This window comes from Crinia signifera, chromosome 11 (assembly GCF_055691185.1).
Source record: "Crinia signifera chromosome 11, ASM5569118v1, whole genome shotgun sequence".
Lineage (NCBI taxonomy): Eukaryota > Metazoa > Chordata > Amphibia > Anura > Myobatrachidae > Crinia > Crinia signifera.
In genome coordinates, this window is record NC_139227.1 from 89,237,715 (window position 1) to 89,257,850 (window position 20,136).

Sequence of the window (20,136 nt, forward strand, 5' to 3'; positions counted from 1 at the left end):
TTTATTGTGTTGTGTTGTGTATATGTGTGCGTGTGCGGGGGCACCAATATATATCTTGCCTCCGGGCATCTGGAACAAATTTACGCCACTGTCCCTCATACATTGTGAGAGCAAAATTTCAAGTTATTTATGCAGAAAAAAACCAAACAGATTTTGGTCCAGATTCTCTAAGCTTCAAAAGTGATAAAATGGAGAGTGATAAACAACCAGCCAATCAGCTCCTACCTGCCATGTCACAGACTGTGTTTGAAAAATGTCAGACAGGAGCTGATTGGCTGGCTGTTTATCACTCTCCATTTGATCACCTTTGAAGCTTAGAGAATCTGGCCCAATAGGAGATGTTAGGCTTCATGTTTGGTGATAATAGTCTTCATCCATGTTTCTGTCTTTGTACACACTGGTTCCACCCAAAGGGGTTTATTTACTAAGATGAAAGTTCTATTTCAGATGGGCTGTTGCTATGGGTAACCAATCTGATTATATCCATTATCTTCTAGAAGGTGCTAAATAAATAACTTCTGATAGGTTGCCAATAGCAACTTACCATCTGAAATAGAACTCCCATCTTAGTAATAAAGCCCAAAGTGGCACACAATGGTCTACAGTTGTGTCTAGGCAGAGCTGCTAGGAACCTATATGGCTCCTGTACTAAAAGTGTGCGGCCAATCATGTTGGGGTATGAGGAAGGGAAGGGGAAATGTCCTGCCATCATGTGGGCACTGCTGCACCACCTTGATAGCCCAGGTTTGGGATTCCATTCAAGGAATAGAAACATTATACATTACATATGTGTGTACATATGTATGTGCTATCATGCTTATCCACACTTGGGACTCTGTCAGAACGTCTCGGCAATCGGAATCTCGGGACCTTGTTGTTCCGTACGACAGGAACTTGACAGTTGGCATTGAATGTTTCGACTGTCAAGTGTTGGAATGCGCGCCCCCCCCCCCCCCCCCCCCCCAAAAAAAAAGGCTTGGGATTGTCAAAAATTGGCTGAGAATACGACAATTCACAGCCTTTGCCATTAAAACAGATCCAACTTTTTTTTGTACAGTTGGATCTGTTTTATTGGAAACTGCCTTAGACGCTGTCGGAAACGGCGCTTGGTTTGATACTTGTCATCACGCTCAGTGCACCAAGACTTGTCATGCCTGAGAAGACGGAGTCCGGAAGAGGTTACGTAAAATATATTGTTATTTATTTGGGATAAGCACAGAGTCCGTAAAACAGCAAATACTGGATAATGCTGGGGCCGGAATGGAACCCGTAGAAATAAAATGGTGACTGGAATCGGTAGGAACTGATAAGAGCTTCATAGTAGGAATGTTCGATGGTGACCATCGATGATGAGATGGTAATAATACACTGCAGGTAGGTAAAATGTAGCTCGGGTCAGATACCAATATCACAGGCACTTGCGGAAGGTTAAGCTGGGATTAAGGTTTCTGATGTTAGTTCACCAATGGTGACAGATATCGATGAAAACCTTCAGAGTGGTGACTGGTAGAGAGATGGCACTGTAGTGATGAGCAGACAAGCAGCTGATAATAAGTAGTGATTGCAGGAAGGCAACGGCGTTCGATGGCATCAGGACAAGGGGAGATAAGCAGGACAGATATTAGAAGCAATGCTGGGAATCTGCTGGAACCGAAGGATACCAGTGATGGCCACTGGAGGGAGTCAGGCTGTGCAGCACGATGGATATTTGGATGATCTGGAAAGCAGGATATTCAAAGAAGCAGTTCTGGAAATATCATTGCATTGGTGCTGATGTAAGCTGGCCACCCCCTGCACCCACGTCATTTGCATGAGAACGCCCAGCGTTCTCGTGGGAACGCCTATGAAACGCTGGGCATATGCAAATGGCTCGCTGCCCCACACTTGGGTGCATGGACCCACTGAACACCGTGTTCGCTGTGGCCGCACGCACACCGTGCGCCTGCACAGAAATGTGCACTTGCGCAGTCGCAAAACAACGCTCCACCGTGGGAGCAAATGAACCAGAATAATCCCCATTATCTTCTGTAAAAATGATAGAATCAACGACATTCCATTTAACCAAGTATTGCGGCTAACTCGGTCACGGATCATTCTTGTTCTCTCGTCTACTAAATACACACCTATCGGAAGCATATTCAACATACTGTATACCGTCTCCTACCTCTGCTGGGCTTCTATTAGGTGCAAGCTTGTGAAACAGAGTGTGACTGATAAAGCTAATAATAGGACATACACACGGTTTTATTTTGTCTATTTTTTCTGTTTTATTTTGCTTATAAAAGCAAGAATCAAAACCGAATGGAAATTGAAACACCTTAAATTTTGATCCCGAAGCGCGGCCCCGCGGCATCAAAATCAAATAGAGAAATAGACTGTGCAGGCAAGACTATATATTTCAGATCTGTACTATATAGTCTAAATCACATGTGTGCACAGTGCTGTGCAATTCAATTGAATTGGGATTGAATAGAAAGTACATGACACTGTGTGTACACCCCTTAACACCAATGTGCATACCCGAGAAATGTATGACTTTTCTGCAAAATGTGACCTGATGGAAGTACAAGTGAAAAAAAAGTGACAAGTGATATAAGGCCCATACACACCGGGCGACTTTGAGCTGAAAGCCGCTCAAAACAGTATGTTTGAGCAGCTTTCAGCTCAAAGCCGCCCAGGGGGAAGGCCTCGGTGATGAGCAGTGAGCGATGCTGCGCGCTCCCGCATCATCACCGGGAAAGCCGTTCATCTTTGAGGAAAGCCGTCCTCCCTACACTGATGGTTCCGGGCAGGGGGAAAGTCGCTCGGTGTGTATGCTCTGAGATGATAGCGATCATCGTTGTCCATACACGCTGGGCATACAGATATACATAGCACATACAGTTAAACACTAGATGCACCCTGAGGAGGGTAGAGGACAAGGACAGGGGAGACATGGGGAACAATTTTTGGCTGAGCACAGCACCCAGCCAAATCAGCGGCGCCACTTGGTCATTGCAACAGCAAGACAGGTAACAATAAACAGTGACAGTATAGATATGTATAAGACAGTGAACATATTTGGCTGAGCTGCACAGCTCCTAGGCAGCCATCAGCAGCGCCATCTTGGTCAGAGCTACTTCCAGGGAAGCAGCAGGGCCTGAAAGGCCATTTTTCTTATTCAGCATGTTATGAGTCCCGATCTTCTGGGAAGCTGAGGTTGGGTGAGCCAGTGTGGGGAGAGAGGTGAGGCCAGGGGATGAAGCTGGGCCTTCGCTGGGATGCAGGCCCATCGCAGCTACCCCCCTGAGGGAAGAGCTTTACCTCCCCCTCTGGGGGTTTTCCGCCGTGAGGGCTGATGTAGGATAGATGGACTCCAAGGGATCCTGAAGGCTGGAATGCCCCCCCCCCCCCCTGGGGTTTCAGTCAGGGGTCTCCCCAGGCTGGTGGGGCGTCCTCCGTCTTCCGCTGGGGTGGGAGGGGGGTCGTGCCTGCGGCCAGGACTCGCTGGCTGGATTGCTTCCCCCGGCATGTGAGTGACTGCACTCTCTCCTCCTGCATCTTTCCACCGGGTGCCGCAGCAGTGGATCCTGCCTCTTGCCCATCTCCAGGCAGGGGGTCGCGTCTGCCATCGGGTCACCGCCACCAGCTCAACCTTGAGGTCACCGGGGGTGGGGGTCGGATGCTCACTGCACGGCAGAACGCCTCTTCTCCGAGGGCTGAGGATGGGAGCTCCACATGCATGCGACCATCCTCGGCCACCGCCGGAAGTGAACAAATACTATGTTTAGGTGTCTGTGCAGGTGCATGATACATTTCGCACATTTGCTGAAGGGATCTTGCAGTATCACTCTCTCCCATGTCAGCAGCAGATGACTGACATGCTGCTGCATTGGGGGTAAACTGCCACCGTTCTTAAAAAATGGGCATATTACCCCCATTTTAAAGGCGTGATGGGTCCATAGTATGTGCTGCCGGATGCAGACTTACTGGACCCGGGTGTTTGGATCTGACAGCCAGCCTGAGTGAGCTTCAGCTTATGTGGACTTAATGCTGCCTAAAACCATTGCGGCTGCGTTTTCTGCAGACTCAGCACTCGGATCTCGCAAATGCAGACAGAAGGTATCTGTCTCCTACACACATCTTCTATCACATGTGAATTTAAATTACATGGAATTGTACAGCCAGTTTGCAATTCAATACAATCATGAATTAGGCTCTATGTCCAGACATTTTAAAAATATAAAATATTTCCATACCTTTTTATTTGCTCAGAGGGAAATGCAAATTGAATCCAGAAAATCAACGTGAGTTTGGAACTGGATTAGAAATGTAAAACTCTGCGTGCAACAGCTGGCAGGAACCAACTCACATCTAATTGGCAGGAACCAACTCACACCTAATTGGCAGGAACCAACTCACACCTAATTGGCAGGAACCAACTCACACCTAATTGGCAGGAACCAACTCACATCTAATTGGCAGGAACCAACTCACACCTAATTGGCAGGAACCAACTCACACCTAATTGGATTGATCCCAATTACTTTACATGATAAATATTTGAATTATTGAACTATAACGGGCCAATTCAATTGCGGCGAATGGGATGTTTCTGATGCCACGTTGTGGGCATGCCATAAACGGCAGTGCATCTTGCTGCCTGATCACCCCCAAACTCAAACAATTTTGTATGAAGCTGTATGGGGGAGGGGGAATGCGTTCATCAGGCAGTCAAAATACCACCTGGTGGCCATAACACCCGCTCTGGAATTCCAACATCAATGAAAATGCTGACACTGGCATCTCGATCTTAAGTGTGTCAGAACTGGTGGGGGGCAAGTGTGCTAGGTTACAGGGAGGGAAGGATATGTTCTAAAACAGGGGTGGAGGTGTTAGACAGTAAGTGGGGGGAGGTTTGAGGCTACTAAGGGGGGGGAGGGGTCAGACAATAACGGTGAGGGCAAGGTGTCAAGTAGGGAGAGAGAAATGCTATTTGGATAACCCCTGTTGGGATTCTGACTATCAGGATGCTGGTGGACCTTCTGACGACCATCATCACAACCTCCTTGCAATCCGTATTGCAAACCAAATTGTTTAAAGGCCCATACACACTGGGCAACTTTGAGCTGAAAGCCGATCATTTTGTCTTTTGAGCTGCTTTCAGCAAGAAAGCCGCCCAGTGGGGCAGCTTGGCCGCTCATCCATTGGTATTACCAGCAGATGAGTGACTGGGTGGATGGCTTTCCATAGCGTACTGCTATGGAATGCCGTCCACCCCTGGGAAAATCACTCAAATGGCCAAAAATCGCTGAGCAATTTTCATCCCAGCGATTTTCTCCATCATCGCTGTCCATTCACACTGGGCAAAATCTCCCAGTGTGTATGGACCTTGAGTCTGAGCTTCTGTGAAGTGCAGCAACACTCGCGGGGACATAAATAATGCCCACAAATGGACTGACCCCCATGATCATGAAACTATATTTCAGGAAACTCATGCATTAACATCTCCCTTAACCAGAGGTGCCGATTTATGTTTTTTGCTGGTGGGTGCTCAAGCCTGTTGAAAGGCTCAACAAGCAAATACAGTGGCACGGCATTGGGATTCGTGGGTGCTCATTAATTCCTGTGGGTGCTCGGGCCCTTGAGCACCCACAGAATCGGCGCCTATGTCCTTAACCACAAAAAAGAGAGGCACAGCCAACAAACGATCCTGACACAAAAGTAGCTGAAGGGTCCCATACCAATAGAACACACGTTTGTTATATTTAATCATCATGTACTGTAGTCAGTCCTTTAATATCTAATGGCCTGAACGCATGTCCTACACATTCCAATAGTAATGCCTGGAAACGTGTCTCTATACACAATAGGGTAAGGTGCCAGTCTCTAGCTGTGATTTGCTGCCAACTACCAGTGGAATATCCTAGCTGTGACAGTCTGTGTGTATATCTGTGCCTCAGTGTCACTGCAATGGTCTTTGTGTGACCGTGGGTGTGGTATCCTTCTAGGTTGCAATATAGTTGAATTTCCAGTTCTGTGTGAGAGGGTTGAGGGGACAGGAGTGACAAGGAAACAGGCTTCTACTAGTGCAAAGGACACTGAATGGTGCTGGTGGGTGAGCCTTTTTTGTTCCTATGTTATATATTAATAAGGGTCTCAGTACAGAGGGGATGGTAGTATGTATGTACAGCTATCACTTACTACAAGTAGTATGAAAAGCGATTGGATCTTATGAGCAATTTGTTAGTATTCAAGGCTCAATTGTGACAAGAACAGAGCATGGACTTTTCTCAGAATAGGTCGTAAGAATGTCACCAAGATCATATTGGGGCTTTACAATAACCTTATAGCAGCCGGCTTGTATAACTGATGTATAAATATGTGTTACTTACTTTACTGTCCATGAATAATACACCGTAGGAATAATCTGCCATAACAGTACTTATGTTTCCATCTTACTTTTCTATATTCAGCAATTCACATGTGATTCTATTTTTGCGATTTGTGTTATACTGTTTTTTTGGGGGTTATCACAGTGGGTATTTTACATCTAAATAGTTTTATTTTCTTCTTACATTGCTTTTACCATCGTAAGAGTAAGTCTAACCGGTTCAGCTGGTAACTACATTACACCTTGAGTCAACAGTCAATAAGTGTCTGTCTATAAGTTCGCTACACATTAAAGTATGTTTACAGGTGTTATAATTCCACTGCACAGTGTACAAAGGGTGTATGTAGGTGTCACTCTCTCTATCCTAATATGCATATATACTGTATGTAGGTGGCTAAACTATGTATCGCTTTATATTTTTGAATATGTGTATATATACTGTATGTATGTTGCTAAACAGTTGGACTGCAGAATATATTGATGATATCTATGGTGGTACCTGCTTATTATACAGCTCCATGCTTACATATTGTTGACTTGAGCATATAGCAAAAAGTTTCAAATACGCTTCAGTGGTTCCATACTTCAACTATCATACACTGGTTTGTGCTTATATGGCTCAATAAATATTGGGTTTAGGTGTAAAAATACATTGGTCAGATAGGCTAAAGTTATCATTCTATATATTGTAGCGGCGTTGTATCGAATCGCAGTGGGTTCATGTCCCCCCCCCCCTTGTGTAGAGAACGGCTTCACCTCAGTTTCTTCATTCTTGTTGGATGCATGATGGATTCTCCCAGTTCAGCGCAAAGAGCTGTTATCCAATTTGACAAGTCCTTGATGCTTTCGTGTCCCACCTCATAACGCTGACACCACCAGAATATGGTACACTGTGCAAGACATCGCCATCATCCTGTGATACATTTCTGGAGCATGCCCGCCTTTTGCGCAAAGAACTTGGAAAACAGCTCTTTGCACTGATCTGAAAGAGTCCATCTTGCATCCGACCGCGCAAAACAACTTTCCAGGAATGAAGAAACTGAGGCGAGAAAACCGTTGGGTATTATATAACATAAAGAGTATAAAACATATGGAGGCAACGTGAGTAAAGCAACAAGGAAGCTGGCATTATGGGGGAAATTTACTAAAGGAAATTTGTAAAAAATAGGTGTATTTGTATCCAGAAATACACTTATTTTTGACATTTACTATCCCGAAAATACGGCAATTCCTATTCATATTGATGTGCTATCAATACGAATTGCCGTATTTTCAGGATAGTAAATGTCAAAAATAAGTGTATTTCTGGATACAAATACACCTATTTTTTACAAATTTCCTTTAGTAAATTTTCACTTGTATGTCAAGCTGTTTCTTTCATAACTGATGATATGATTGGACACTGCATTCTAGCCTCACGGGTCTAGGGTGAAGGTTTCCATTCCATCCTGGCCTTACCTGTGTGTGACTATAAGTATTCCACTTGTATGTGGATGGTTTCCTCCAGGTGCTCTGGTAGTGGGACTGATGCCCAGTTACTTCTGTCTAATGTCAATACACAAGATATCTAAACTTGAGACAGGTTTCCCTTTCAAATATGGTATAGTACCGATGTACCTAATGTTGTGAGATTACAGGAAATAAATAAAAGGTATCTGGAACTTTGCAACAGTTTAGGACCAGCTGTCTTCCAGTCCTGTGCTGTATTTATAATGGGACCAATATTTCACCTCCATATTGCACACCAGTGAAGGTAACTTCTGGGAACAACACCAGCATTGTAAAAAAAGCGTGGCGAGCGCAGCAAGCCCCACGAGGGGACACAGAATACATGTAAAGTGATCCGCGTCCCCTCACGGGCTCACTGCACTCCAGGCTCGGTGGCTCGCCACACTATCTAAAATGAACTCCATGCCGACGTGGGTAGTAGGGGTATGAAAAGGTCAGAGGACGCGTACCGCCGCCCCTCGCGGTCTCGCTGCGCTCACCATGCTTCGGGTTGGCATTGATAGTGGGGGTGGGGTTGACAATGGAGGTGCATTTAACATTGTAAGCACCCATCAGCGAGCTTGTACAATTAAAAATCTAATCGCATTGCATCACATGCCACTTGCTGTCATGCTATGCTATGCGATATTTAATTGTACAATCAGGGGCATTTTCCCGAAAATCGCATCACATACCATCGCATATGTTATGCCATGGTATGCGATGGGCGCCGTGCTAGGAAACAAGTACCTGGGGGTGTGCAAGGATGGAAAAGCATGCAAATCGGCAGGAGATGGCCGAAAATCGGACGCTAAATCTCATTGCCTATCGAATCGACCGAAAATCGGCCGATATATCGTATGTGATATCATATGCGATTTACATTAAATCGGGCGCCCAGATAATACACAAGTACCACTGATTGTTTTGGAGAAGAAATAAAGGGGACGATTCGGTCTTGATCGCTCAGATCTGAATTCGCTACCCCGGCCGATGTTGTGGGTTTGCGCACGTGCGAATATGCGCATGCACCAGGAGTGAACCTCTTTGGTAAGTTTCACACTCGCAGGGGGCCTTCGCAAGAGGATGGGCAGGAAGTGGGAGAGGACACAGGGGACCGCCGTGCATTTTATGGGCTTGTCCACTAAAACGGTGGCCGAGCTCATGGAAACAGTGGGCGTTACCCTGCAAATGCATGTGTGCCCATACATCTTCGTGGCGGGTGGCTGGCGTCACATGACATCCGCGTCCACCCCAAATTCGGCAGATAGCGGGCATAAGTATAGACTTTTCAGAGCGAAGGCTGGAGATGGTGAGCGACCATCAAATGATTTCTCCTCCTGGCGGCAGCATGTTAGTGCGGGGATTCCGACGGCGGGAGAGGGCATGCTTTTGGCGGGGTGGCATTTACCTCCAGGTCTGAATCAGGCCCAAAGCAATATGTTTGGGAGCTTTGGTAATTTGAAGCTTAAAGCTGCGTACACATTAGGCGGTCCGTAACGACCCGCGTGCAGCGTTAATAATATAGTGTGTACACATTACAAGTTATGCAAGAAAATCTAATTAACGATATTGTTAGTGATAATCGGACAATGTACCATACTTAGAAGTAATTTATAGAACTGGATTTCTAACGCTCCGCACACACGGAGCAATATATTGCTCAGTGTCCCATTTTCATCAGCGACCACAGATGGTCGCTGAGGAGACTCTGCAGGGGAAACAGCTGTCTGGCGACTCAGAGCTGGTTGCAGTCTCCATTCCAGTCACCATACGGGGACATGGTTGCTTAGCGATCATATCCCCGGTGATATAGGCTAGAATCGCCCGGTGTGTACTGGGCTTTAGGGTTTCTAAAACACCTGTGATTCAATAAAAATATTTTTTCACCCGATTTTTTGAGAGACTAAGAAAGAGAACATTATTTGTATTTATTAACAGTTTCTTATATAGCGCACCTGATTCCGTTGCACTTTACAATAGGAGACAGTGATACAACAAACTTGGTGTGAAATGTAATAGGATGAGAGAATCAGAAAGTGATAGATTTGGTCAGAAACCTCCAGGTTTTTTTTTTAAAGAGGCAATTATTTACACCGCAAAACCAGTTTGATTTTGCCGTGTAAATGATTGCTGCTTTAAAAAAAACCTGGAGATTTCTTACCAAATCTCTCACTTTCTGATTCTCTCATCCTATTACATTTCCTTCAGGGTATTTACAGACAGTCAACGTTACGAGGGCAATTTACTAACAAGGGTCTAAACTAAACCATCTGGAGTACACTAAGCACAAAGGAATTTAGCTGAAAGAACACCTTCGTGATGGCCCATTGTAGTCAGAGCAGAGATAATTGTCTGCATGCTATTTAAGCTATATGAAAAAATACACAGGTAACTAGACATAAAATGACAGCAGCTACTTACTAATGACATGCAAATATGCTTAAAGTTCAGTAACCCACCATCAACCAATCAGGCATTAACTGATCAGTCTAATACAAGCCTGTGTCTGACTGAACAAGCGGGATTATTACACGTTAATACACTTTCTGTTCTCTGCTAAAGTAACTCCCTTTGATGGTGTCGCAAATTAGAGGTGATATTGTCGTATTAACTAACCGTCAACTTGATTGTTAAATAGATTCTACTGTGGTCATATATAACGGGATCCAGTCAGCATCCCGACCGTCCTGATGCCTTTGTTCAGTATACTGACACCGCATCACAACTGCCGTCACAAGACCCCAATAGATCAGGATGTCAATGTCGGAATACTGACAGCAGGCATACCTGTCTGTGAGCATGAGGAGAGGGCTCTGGTCAGGCAGGGGATGGGGGTCAGGTTTAGGCACTAGTGGAGAAACTTAGAGATAGGCTGCAAGGAAGGGAAGGGTAGGCTGCGGAGAGGGGGCGTTTAGGCAATTAGTAGGGGGGTTAGACTGCGGGGTGGGATAAGTTTTAGCAATGGGATTGCCGGGGATAGGCTTTTGGGTTAGGGGGGCAAGTATACTTATCTCCTTGGGGGTGCCAGCGTCTGTATTCTGAACACCGGGATCCTTACCACTGGTCATGTGTATATTTCCCATATTAACTACAAAAAAAGAGGGGACAAATGAAATATAGCCCCAGTTTGGCGGCTGTTTGGGTTGCCGGACAAATTGGGTCATTTTTATTTTAAGGGCAACCACTTACAAGGTACTTTTTTGCCTTGTAAGAGATTGCCCCTTTAAAAAAAATTGCCAATTTCGGCCGGCAAACTCGGGCTGCATTTCATTTGGCCCATGATGTGGAGGGAACCTCACTGGGCAAAGGCACAAGCTGCAATAGCCGGCACAAGCTGATTGAGGTGCGAGAGAATTAGAACATCAAGCTCTAGATTACGGTTACATTCATAAACATGAAAGGATGCTGCCAACTTGCGTCACGCTCTAGCAACAATAGAAAATCCCTCTGTAAATACATATTGACATACTTGTGAAACACAAACTGCTTTATGTCCTTGGTTCAGACTGTCACAAAATGGCATTGTGCAATCGTATTAATTCTCAAACAATGTGACACACTTGTATCTGCATTATTGTCAATGCTATACTTCTTTCAATAAAAACATAAAAAAACGCAGTATACCCCTAAATGTAACATTCCATATCTCCGCGTATTGCAGCAGTAAATAATATTTTTGCCAGGGTGTGTATGTTACTGTAGTCAGGGGTGCCGATTTACAATATTTCCCACGGAAAGTGAGGAGCACCCACGGCACGGGCCACGGCAGCGGGGTCCCAGCAGCGGATATGCCGTCAGCAGCAGGGTCCCTTTGGCAGATGGGAACTAGCAGCGGTATTAATACCGCTACTAGTTCCCATCTGCCACAGGGACCCCCGCTGCTGACAGCATATCTGCTGCTGGGACCCCGCTGCTGTGGCCCGTGCCGTGGGTGCTCCTCACTTTCCGTGGGTGCTCGGGCCCCGGAGCTCCCAGTTTTGGCGCCTATGACTGTAGTCCTAAGTACAGGGTCTCTAGTAAAATCCCATACAGTAACAGCCATCTGTCTATAGCAGTGGTTCCCCAACTGTGTGCCGTGGCACCCTGAGGTGCTGCAGAGCACTTGCAGGGGTGCCCTGGGATGGTGGTCCAGGAACATTTCATTTTATTTATGGTCAATGTAATAGGGAAAATCAGTGCTTGTGGCTTCCAATCATACAATATGTGAACAAACCGAAGTGAATCCTGTCCCTCACCACATAACTGGACCTAAGGATCACAAATAAACACAATTTATTTAATTTAATATATATTTGTTTAAAAAATTCAATAAGAAACTTTTGGCCTGGGGGTGCCACAAAAAAATTTCTGATACTCCAGTGATTACAAAAAGTTTGGGAACCTCTGATCTATAGGCATCGAAGTTACTCCGGTTCCCCTGGAAAAGGATCACAAAATCCCTTCTCAGTTGGGATAATTACATCTGTGGGGAAACATTTTCCTATATTTTTTTTAAATAGAATTAGCTTGATAAATATGCCCCCAGAAACGTTCTTTTACATAACTAATAACATGGAAAACATTTAACACAGTTACCTATAACTCCTCAATCAAGATTTCCTTCTTCTTGCGGTGTTCTTATGGGGATGCGGTCATTTGGTCTACTGCATTATGGTCGACAGTCATTAGGTCGAATCCATTAGGTCGACATGCTAAAAGGTCGACATGGGAAAAGGTCGACATGATTCTAGTTCGAAAGGTCATTAGTTCGACAAGGTCATTAGTTCGACATTGTCTATGTCGACATTCACAAGGTCGACATGGAGTTTTTCACTGTTTTTTGAGCCAACATGTGCCGACAGGCGGTATTTCATGCCCTACCATCCACTAGGGCGTGGTGGGAGAATAAAATAGTGTGCCGAGCGTAGCGAGGCACCGTGCCCGACGCATAGCGAGCGCAGCGAGCGATGCAAGGGGATGCAGTGCACTTTAAACTGTGTCCATGTCGACTGTGTTGACATTCAGGTAAAAAAACAGTGAAAAACCCCATGTCGACCTTGTAAATGTCGACATAGACAATGTCGAACTAATGACCTTGTCGAACTAATGACCTGTCGAACTAATGACCTTTCGATCTAGAATCATGTCGACCTAGAGTCATGTCGACCTTTTAGCATGTCGACCTAATTAATTCGACCTAATGACTTTCGACCATAATGCAATAGACCAAATGATCCCAACCCCAGCAGTGCAACATAGTTTTGGCCCTTATTCTGGTTCACTCACAAAGCCAAATTCCTTCCCAAATGGACAAAACCATGCTGCACTGCAGATGGGGCAGATGTAACATGTGCAGAGAGAGTTAGGTTTGGGTGAGTTATTTTGTTTCTGTGCAGGGAAAATACTGACTGCTTTATTTTTACACTGCAAAATAGATCTCGCATTAAAGTAAAACCCAACCCAAATCTAATTCTCTTTGCACATGTTACATCTGCCCCCCTCCCCCTGCAGTGCACATGGTTTTGCCCATTTGAGAAGGAATTTGCCATTGCGAGTAAACCAGAATAAGGGCCTGTGCCCATTTGAGAAAGATTTTTCAATTGCGATCAACTCTGAATCAGACCCTTAGACAGGTGTGTGTGCGGGCGTGGTATAAATCACCGACAGTCGGGATTCGGACAGTCATTACTCAGATGTCGGAATCCCGACTGCACAGCGGGGGAAGCCTCTTGCGGGCACGGTAGCGAGCTGCGCTCGCCACCTATTGTATTCTCCCTCTATGGGGGTCGTGGACCCCCACGAGGGAGCAGTCGGGATTCCAACGTCGGAGGAAAGACTGTCGGAATCTCGACTGTCGGGGAACCGTCCGGCACCCGTGTGTGCATTAGTGTAGGTGGATGCAGGGTAAGCTCTAATAGGGACATGGGTTTCAGACAGAGAGTGAAGGTGTGAATATTATGGGATTGGGGTAGGAATTCCATAACTGGGTAGTGACATAGAAGTCTGGAGAACCATAAACCGCCAAACAGAGGTATAAGGAATAGCTCCTATGTTAATACAACACAATAGTGCAGTTCTTCGTGATCACACTCAGAAGTTAATGTTTCTTTGCGATAAAGAGCCTGATTTAGAGACCCAATTGAAGGGCTTCTAAAGAGCAGAGCCCTGTGATCTCATAGCCGCTGCCCCACCCACCAGAGTGTAAACCCGCCCCTATGCAAGCCTGTCAATGGGCTGCGATGATATCACATCCTGGTGAATATTGGCAAATTCATTTGCAGCACACTCACCATTGAATGACTTGCCCACTCAGGGCAGTATTCAATTAAGCCAATTTGCCATGTTTCACGGCGAATTTGTGCTATTTTCACGTTGTAAGGTGATTTTTTGTGTCAGAAAGTGAATCACCCTTTTCAATGTGAACTTTTCACCGTCTGCGAACAGTGAATGACGGGCAATTCGCCATCTGATAGTCTCCGCAATTCGCTGTGGTTTTTCAATGGGTTTTTCAATGTGATTCGCCAATGATCAGATGGCAAATTGCTTTCTAAGTGATTTTTGCCGTGTGTCACCGTGTAGCAATCGCCATCTTTTTATGGTGAACTGGAATGTGAACTTTTAAAATAAAGGTGTTTTTTTTTTAAATTTGGTGTAAAAAAAAATCAGGAATTTTATTATCTGAAGGGGCATGCTATTTTTATTCATGTGCTTACAGCACATGAATATATAGTTAATTTTTTTTTTTTTTTTAACACATAACAGCCAGCAGGGGGCCAGGAGCTGCTCATTAGATATTCAAATATTCACTGCTCCCGATCATTACATATGCACGATCAGGAGCAGTGCTAGCGGCTCCCTACCCGGTCCCCTGCTAGCTCTCCCGGGGGGCAGCTTGTGCTGCCTGGGTCCTGGGGAGCCCTCCCCCCCCCACATACATTCTGGGGCAGGCAGGGAGACTTCCATCTTCCTGCCTGCCGCCGTCCCCCGGCTCCCTGCGGCGTCCGCCACAGGGGTTAAGATTCGCCGTCAGGGGCAGTGAGCCCCTGCGGCATTGAATACTGGGACAGCGAGGGCTGGCAGCGAAGGCTCCAGCCCTCCAGAACATGGCGACTTTGCAGTGAATCCTAAACAGGATTCACTGCACATGCCGAATTTTGTCATTGAATACTGCCCTCAGTGTCAGAGTAGCCCTGGACTTACTCGCCAGCTACAATGAAACAGGCAGATCAGGGCCGGAGCAGATGATGTCAGAGGTATTTTTTCTTGTGTTTTTTTTTTTTTAACCTTTGCTTACTTTATTATCCTGTATACAACGACTCGGGAGCGGTAAATTCTGGTGAGGGAAGCGATTCATAGTTTTTCCCAATTTGGGTCATATATGGTTAAACATACAAAATGTCACAATAAAAAAAAAAAACCCTGCTTCAACATTTTTTGTCAACCATTTTCATGTCAACCTTTTAACCGGGTTGATCTTTTAATCCAGTTGAAGTTATGGTGTGGATCTAATAACGGTCTGTTTGTTAATGCTAGCAGAGTCTTACGGGACCAGATGTGCTAAGAGGGACTGTTTTACATCCAGAAATGATGTATGAGGACTCATGTACAGGAGGGATTTCTGCAGCTGGATGCAGCAATAAATGGTGTTTCTCTACTACACTCACTCCAAGTATTGATTGATAATGGAACTACATCTCCCAGCATGCACTGTCACAATTTCAGGATGCCCTAACAGCAAAACCATGGCATTGAATTCTGGGATGTACAGTTCAGTAGCATCAGGAGCGCAGCATGTTGAATACCCGTGGTCTAGTGGGAGGACTAGTTCTCAAACTTGACCCACAAAGTTCAAGTTTTGCAGGTCTCCACACAGAAAGAATGTGAAATAACCAGCTCCATCCTATGTCCATGAGTAAGGAATGCATCTGTGTACCTGCTGGGTTACCTGAAAAACGTTTGGGGTCCTTGGGACCAAGTTCAAGAACCTATGCTCAGTGGCGCACGCAGGGGGGGGGGGGGGGGGGGGGGGGTTGAGTACCCAGAACACCCCCCCCCCCCCCCCCCCGAAGTTCGGGGCCTGAAAGCTGAGGGTCCCCTCTTTTCATGGGTACAAGAATTTTAAAAATCAGGCCCTTGGGAACCCGAGATATCTGACTTCAAAGCAGTGGTCCCCATCCAAGCCTGTTAATTGCTCTTCCCTGTCAGATATTGGAGAGAGTAGGGGAGCAGCCCGCTTCACAGGGGAAGGGGTCTGTTAAAGATGCGGCGATAGCCGCAGCTCCGGGCGGGCTTTAGGGGGGTCAGTGGAGTGCGGGCGCTATCCAGGGGCAGGGGTTTGGCTCACTCACCTGCTCCAGTCCCAGCTGCTTTCTTCCTGCTCTTCTCAGCACCGGCGGGAGCTCTGCTGCTCACTACCACCCTCCAGTGGCCCTATGCAAATGGCTAAAGCTGCCTAGTGGTGGGCCGGCCCTGTATGTAGTTTTATATTCTCGTTGGCAGATTGCTCTGCCTCCTGAACTCTGATCCCCTAGTCCCCAGTACCATTTGGTAGGTGGGATTCTCTAGTTTTTAATTCCAGTAAAATCTAAAAATCTATTTCCGGGAACTGGAGATATCTGCAGTCAAGCAAGCTGTCCTCCCACCAGACAATTATGAATAATAAGCCCACTCCACTATACACCCCTCCTCTGCGTATTAAACATCCTGTACAACCCTGGAAGTTATGTATCAGGGCCCCTTCATTCAGCCCAATGCCCCCTTCTCCCACCATCTGTGCTGTAAAGGGGTAATTAGTGGAAATTACTGATCCAGGCCCTACATGCTTAGCGGTTGATATAATACCCCCTACCACCCGCGGGACATCAAAGCTTCCCCCACCCCTACTGCAGGGAGGATCGGTAGGGGCCCGAATACATTGCTATGCCCAGGGGTCTACATTGCTGTTGACACCCCTGTATGTATATATATATAATATATATATGGTTTATTCTGCTTGGTACGGTGGGACCGTATACGGGAGGATCTGTTTTTTTTTTCCATCAGCGCATGCGTAGCTTTCGCAATGCGCATGTGCCGTGACCTCACACCGGTCACGGATGCCTCTCTCCCGTGCGAAAAAACCTGTCCGCAAGAGTACGGTCATTGTGGGCGGCATGTGGGCATTTTTATGGGAGTGGCCGGAATAATGAGGAAAACTGGGCATACACGGGGGTGTGCACACAAAATGTACGGTGCCACAACCGCCTCGATCGGCAAACGCACCGTGCATTTTGGACCAAAACAGGTGGACGCCAAAGATAGCTCCAGACCACCCCTAGAGATACTGTATGACGCCTGGGTCTGCTAATTAACGCTGATTACTACACCTGAATGTAATAAGCAATGCTGCAGCCTATTAAGTGAAAACCATGATTTCACTACCTGCAAGCCACACACAGCCCTCAAACACATTGGAAGCATGTGCTTATATATGTCAAGGTAGTTATTTTATAACCATCTACACCCATTCAGAAAGTGTTTTGGTATACTTTAAAAACCAGGACACTGAATTCACAGAAGTCGACATGTGTCAACTTTTTCACTGTTACACAAACATAACAGTTTTTATATGGAAAAAGACACATAAACCACATCTAAGGGCAACAAGGATGTTTTTGGACTCAATTTCTACTTGCAGTGACGTACGCTCAGATATACGGAAGGTGTCGGTGTGAAAACAGACAACATCCGTCTGTACACGGTGGCGTACGCTCTGATGTACACCAGGTATCGGTGGCTAAAAGGGAGATCCATCCGTACACGGTGGCGTACGCTCAAGTGTACGACACTCCCTATTGTCTTTGTTTGTGACTGTCCGTGTGCGGCTGTTCTGTGGGCGGACTTTCGCTCACCGCGAGCGTACAGGAAACGTACGGTGAAACGGACCGTACGTCCGTTTCACCGACCTAACCAGAATAAGGCCCATAGTGCAGATGCCCGGCACTCGCGTCCCTGAAAAGGATAATTCGAAGTACTCCGGTCCCTTCCTTGAGTGATGTACTCTTTATAGACAGGAAGATAAGGCGGCACTCATCAGGTTTTCAAAAGCAGGTTCTTTTATTTGCATTTTCCGACATGTTTCAGGAGCCTAACTCCCTGAGGACGGGAGTTAGACTCCTGAAACATGTCGTAAAATGCAAATAAAAAAACCTGTTTTTGAAAACCTGACGAGTGCCGCCTTATCTTCCTGTCTATATATATGTGTGTGTGTGTGTGTGTGTGTGTATATATATATACTGTATATATATTTCTCTATCATTCTTATGGGATACAGGGAGTCGTTCTTAACGATGGGGAAAAGAGCTTATCCGAAGGAGACAGGCACATATAAAACTTTATACAGGGTGTACTGGCTCCTCCCCTCTGCTCCCCTCCCTCTAGCTTCAGTTTGAGAACTGTGCCTCAGGAGAAGCACAGATCAGGAAGAGCTCCAGAGAGTTTTATCTTCTGTTTTATTTCTTTATTATTTTGGGGCTGCTGTTTGGACTTAACAGCAGTCCTGCGTCGTGGGAGACTAGGGGAAGGGTTCAGCTGCTGGCCACTTCAAGGTACCAAGCTGTCCCTGCCACAGGACCACCGTCCTGAGTGGGTGATGTTACTGCGGGCATTGCGCTGCAGCGCGCACACCCCTGGCACGCCGCACACCCCTAGTCCAGTCTGAAGACGTCAGTGGTGAGTATGACCCCGGGGTCCCCCGCCTTGGGTTCCCCGGGTTATTGTGCGGCAAGATGGCGGCGGTATGGCGGTGCCCTGCACAGGGACCGCGTAACCCCCTGCCTACACTGGGACAGGGTACAGTTCCTGTTTTGTCCAGGGCAGTTACCAAAGAGGTTTGGACATTCCCCAATGTCAGTCTCAGTATAAAACGCAGGTAAGCTCCGGCGCCATTACGCTGGGCGGAGCTTACCCAGAGTGAGACCAGCTCTGTGAGGGTGCCAAAACTTGCTTCCTGCTTCTTCCCTGGCTGCTGGAAACGCCATTATACTGCTCCAGACACTCCTCAGCGGTGTGGATCAGAGGGAATCTGCTTGCAGAGACAGCTTCAGGTTTTCAGCGCTTGTGTACTTGTACACTTGCCTGCTTACACTGTAAAAGTACTGTTATTGATTACTGTACTGTATTACCAGCCCTTCTAATCGGAGAGCTAAGGTTATCAGGTGTATTGGTCTCCTCCATTATCCTCTGTACACCACCCCACTGGCTTGTTAAGCTGTACAAGATCAGATAAAGCTACACATAGTATTTATCTGGATTATATCACACTGCATATCCACTGTGTGTGCGCGGTCAGTAGCGCACGCAGGGGGGGGTTTCCAAGTACCCAGAAACCCCCCAGGAGTCTAAGGGTCATTGTCTGAAAGCTGAGGGTCCCCTCTTTCCAGGAGTACAAGAATTTTTAAAATCGGACCTTGGGAACCGGAGATATCTGACTTCAAAGCAGTGGTCCCCATCCAAGCCTGTTAATTGCTGTTCCCAGTGTCAGATATTTCAGGTTCTATCTAACGTAGAGTTTTTCTGAGGATATATTCCAAAAGCTGGGACTCTCCCCCTTTGATGGACACTAGAAACTTGTCTCTACTGTTTCCAGAACCAGAGATATCAGCCTTCCAGCAGCTGGTTACTGCTCCAGCTCCACACACCTGGTATGTAGTTTTATATACTCGTTGGCAGATTGCTCTGCCTCCTGAAATCTGATCCCCTAGTCCCCAATATAATTTGGTAGGTGGGATTCTCTAGTTTTTAATTCCATTAAAATCTAAGAAATCTATTTCCGGGAACTGGAGATATCTGCAGTCAAGCAAGTTGTCCTCCTACCAGAAAATTATGAATAATAAGCCCACTCCAATATACACCCCTCCTCTGCATATTAAACATCTTCTACCACCCCGGAAGTTATGTATCAGGGCCCCTTCATTCAGCCCAATGCCCCCTTCTCCCACCATCTGTGCAGTAAAGGGGTAATTAGTGGAAATTACTGATCCAGGCCCTACATGCTGAGCGCTTGATATAATACCCCCTACCACCCGCGGGACATCAAAACATATACCGAGTCACCTAAGTGTCCATCTCCGTACTTTGCTCCGCCCCTCTGGAAACCCCCTTCTGAAAATCCTGCGTTTGCCCCTGGCGGTGTGTGAGGGGAGACTGTTTGTTGGTCACAATGGTGAGGAAACTTACATGTATGGTGTGCAGTGATAAGTTTGTGCCAGCATCTTCATCACAGGTTACTTGTGAGCCATGCATGTCCCCACAAA

General features: G+C 46.3%; 1 protein-coding gene across 1 annotated transcript in view; it reads left to right on the top strand.

The window, feature by feature from the left end:
• The first annotated feature begins 6,007 nt into the window (after positions 1-6,007).
• The window catches only part of LOC146046373 (synaptotagmin-2-like), a 55,962-nt gene continuing 41,833 nt past the window's right edge, over positions 6,008-20,136 (top strand). Inside the window, exon 1 of the mRNA XM_083165634.1 lies at positions 6,008-6,093. The gene's annotated coding sequence lies outside the window, so the exon portion shown is untranslated. The remainder of the gene's footprint in view (positions 6,094-20,136) is intronic.